Genomic DNA, 4,561 nt, shown 5'->3' with positions numbered 1-4,561 from the left:
TGGATTAATGATAATGACTGGTGTTTCGGATGAAAAGAGTGGTAATATTCACAATGTCGACTGTTACAAGTAACATCGGTCACATGGCCCCCCTATCATTTTCCCTTCATCCTCGCCCTCACCATCCACCAGCTTGTCCTCCTTTACTGACTATCCATTGACCGGATCCTCAGGACCATTCCCGTCCCTCGCCTCATCTGCCTATATGCACGTGCACGCACATTCCTCCTATGACTCAACCACCAATGCAGTCCCGCACCTCTGACTCGGTCTGACTCATGCCACCAATGTGGCTTTCCTTTTCTGTTCCCTTCTGACTGCACTTTGCACACGTTGTACTCTTACCGTTGGATCGTTCCAACGTTTCTCGGTCTCATCCTGCATTCAACCATTCACCACTAATCCAGCTCTGTTGCCAATGCACCTATACCATTCTTTTTTCCCCTTTACCCTTACCTACAGTGTGGTAGCCTTGCCCTTAACCCTCTCCACTTAGTATAAGTAGTTGGTCACCTTGTACTAGATTCTCTAACTTGAATCTACTCAATCTTCCCTGGAACATACTTCCCTCTGAAGCCCCTCGGCTTCAGTCTCTAGTATCTTTTCTTAAGTGCTCTTCGTGCTCAAGTCTACCTCGATCGACACTCATTGTTTGGACAAGACTGTCCTTACTTTGAGCCTGGTGACTTCACAGACATCTGTCTTAGAAGTCACGTGACACGCTGTGATGCTCGGACCCGCGTTGGGCGGGAACGAGTGTCTTTTGATACTCATATCAAGGCCTATAGAAACTCATTGTATCCGTGTCATTCCAGTCCTACTCTAGTCCCTTTGGCCGATAGCCAACTGGCATACACCCGCACTCGGATCCGTCCTCCGTCCATGTCCTTTCCGTGTCCGCCTATCTCCGTTGGTGTGTGTTCATTTTCTCTCGGGTTGACTAAACACTATCAAGGGTTATTACATGTAACCGCGTATTCCGTTCTGCGCGCGCTCTCTTTACATATTACTTATCTGCCTCGTTTCATCGCTACAGTTCTCACCTACGGGTTCCAGACGCTCATGCAGTAGGATAAAGTCTCGCGTGCTACATACAGTACAGGACTTCTCTTCCCTCGGATGTTACCTTTGTTTTGCGGAGTCACTTAGACATTCCTAGTACTATTTGATCAATTGACAAGCTTTGTTCACTTCTCACTTCGAACTCATGTGTTCTTGACCGCTCCGAGAACGCGCCTCTAAGTTTCCTTACCTAGGCTCTGCACGGATCCGAACCGCTCTCGGTTTCTGACTTAGCACTTTTCATACCTAGTTATACCTCGGCCTCAAACCTCGTTTATACCTAGCCGCTACTTGCGGAACCGCGCTTTACCTAGAAACCCGCCGCTCTTTACCTAGGATCCTCTCGCTTTCATTCATTTCTCATTGTGCACTCACCGGACCCGCGGTCTCGCTTTCGCTCTTACCAGTGGACTCGCTTTTCCAAGGTCGACTTAGTTCTATTCCATTCCGCATTTGCTCCCTTCGCATATTACTTGAAGGAAGTGCTTCATAGCAATCCTCTTGGGTCGAGACAGCACACCCGCACTCAGTAGGATTTTATTGGTGCTCTAGCTTTCTTGCTGGCCAGTCACCTTTACTTCTTCACAACGTGCATCTGTGACTGCTGCCAACTCAATGTCACCAGTCTCACTCGCTACACCAGATCCTTCCGGTTACATCACAAACATTAGCGGACGACGCCCCTCTTAGGGCTCTGCATAACAGATCTATTTGAGTGTGTAACATCAACTAAGAACTACAAAATATTGGGTTTGACCACTAAGTACTGGGAAATGGCTCCCTACTACTTGGATGATAAAAAATACTCAAGGTCAGTTTAATATATATGTAAGTACATAGAAATCTGGAAACCCGTAGGCTAAAGTAGCAGCCAAATATTTCAGACCCAAAGTACATGTAAACAAACACAAGGTACTGCGGATGATGGGAAAACATGTAATAGCACATGCTACAACATGAGTAATGTGCGAAATAATCAACTACACACCTAGTGGGGCTAGCAAGACATAATGGGACATGGATAGGACAAGTGCACAGGATTTCAGGTCGGCCAATGCGGCCAAAACGTCGGGTCTGCTAGTCAAAGTGTCGGGTTTGCATTGGGTTGAGCGGGTTAGTGTCAGGTTGTGATTAGTGTGCAACAGGCATTGAACATGCATCAGGAATTCACTGAATATGTGCTCAGCGCTAGCTTGAGTGCTACAGCGCTACAAAAAGTGTTACCTTCAGAACTCAATATGCGAGTGTAATGCTTGTCCAAAAGAGACTGCCTATAGAACTACTCCTTGATATAAAATGCAAGGGATGTCTAGTTAAGATCGAAGTAGAAAGAACAGAAAGGTCACCCAAGTGCATTCAATGTTCTGAGGATATGTCCAAAGTACCAAAGTACTCATCTGATGTGGTCCGAAGGTGGTCCGATGTCAAGAAACAAAGGTCTGAGGTTGTGCGAAGCGTCCAAAGAGCTTCCGGTGAACAGCAAAGGTTCTGAGAGAGAAATATGGCGGATATGTCATAGTATAAGACTTGCAAAGTATGACTAAGCAAAGTCTATCAGAAGAACTTAGAGATAGCGAAGTGCAAAATGGCAGCGGTCAGGCCAAACAATTGTTCCGAATAAACAAAAGATCGATTGAGCAAAGTGCAACTATCCAAAAGTGACACTACTAACTATGACTCATAGCAGGGAAAGTGAAGTGAAGTGTAAGTAGCTAGCAAGGCAGATAATATCCTACAGTGTGAAGGTCCGGAAACTACGTAGGCGAGAATAGTAGCGAGATAAGCTATCCGAAATGTAATAAGACTTGAGGCAAGTCACTACAAAGATATGCATGTAATAGCGCACAAGGCGCGCAGCTATACATATTAATCAAGCTTTCCAATGGGCCGACGACATATGTGCCCCTAAGACATAATCAATAACAATGAACAAAGTGAAAACACACCAGTGAAGTCAAACAGACATGGTTGGGACATGGTACAGAGGATCAGAAGTGTATACAGGCCTCAGAAGAGGACGGACGACTGTTGGATGACTTGGATGGATGCACAGAACTATGAGATTGGCAGGATATGTTCCCAATGCCAATCCAAGTGCTACAGTGGTAGATAAGTCTCCATTTACACTTGCAATACAGGCAGTCATGATGGCTAGGATCTGCACAAAACATGCTTGAATTGTGATATGAGTCAAAGACAGAAACATGCCTTTGAGCAATGGGCATAGGAAGTATGGTTATTTGCATCAGTGGTAATATCTTCTGTGGGTAGTTCTTCATCAGTAAATAAGTCTCCATCTATGTATGCATCGCGGGCTGTTCTGATGGTGATAGTCTGCAAGAAGCATGCTCGATTTGTGGTATTGTCGTATGACTGCATTGTGATGACCTGAAAAAGATGTAGGCAGCAACTCCAAAACATAACATATAGCAAACCTGCGGATAAAATTCATGTAATGTATCAAGATTATAATTGTATATGCAGTGAAGCCACCCGTCCAAACAGATGTGAACTCAGTTGAACCTGAGAGATAGAAAATATGTACGCCTCTTTCAACTGTTTTGCTTGCTCTGGAGTGAACATACCAAGAATCATGCAGATTTCCATCCCCATACCCCGGACCTCTCGAACCATTTGAAGAATTCTTTCAAACCCTCTCTTGCGTTCTGCAAGGTTCCTCCATGCCACACCCATGCAAAACCTTGTGCTTCCATTCTCTTTGATTTTTTGTGCTGCTTCAATGACAGGTTCGGTATCAGCAAACATGAAGCCTTTGTCAGAGTGGAATATCTGGATGACTGAGAACAGTACAAGCTGAGTGAACAAGTCAGTATCATTATTCAGTAGTACAATAGGCTCCTTACAGTGCTCAGAACATCCACCAGCTATAATGAAACATTCAGGACAATGATAGAGGGGATAGAGCAGGAACAAAGTGCACTCTTGATATTCATAAGTGTGTATAGTTGGATCTTGCTAGGGTCATAATTCTGACGATGGATGCTACTTGTGTGGAAGGAAAAATAAAATGGAATTGAGTGGGGCTAGTTGTTCGCTTTCCATAGGGTCCATCTCGGAGATGTGTAGATGTTAGAACAAGGGCAATGAGACAAGCTGAATGATAGTAAGCTTCAAGTTAGAGAATTCGGAGGTATGTAGGGTCATGTGACAAGACATGTCATATTGCGAATGTATCAACAGAGACATAGTACAATACTACAGGCATGATGAAGGAGATGCAAGACATTTAATAAGAGAGAACACTACTGCTTGACATGTCATCTCAAGCAACTCGCTGAAATATTGAGCTATTGAAAGATAAAACAAGGCCTCACAGCTTTTCATTGGCGCAGGAGTGGTGTTCTTCGATGTATGTACCATATCTTTGCACTCGTGGTCTTGCCCATTTGTTGGCGTGGTCCTGGCATGATTGGACATTTGATCCATGGGTAGATGTAGCATTATCATCAGCACTGGAATGTCAGGTCAGTAACAAGCA

This window comes from Suillus discolor (assembly GCF_016758755.1).
Source record: "Suillus discolor strain FC423 chromosome Unknown F5147scaffold_27, whole genome shotgun sequence".
Lineage (NCBI taxonomy): Eukaryota > Fungi > Basidiomycota > Agaricomycetes > Boletales > Suillaceae > Suillus > Suillus discolor.
This window is presented reverse-complemented; position numbering follows the sequence as displayed.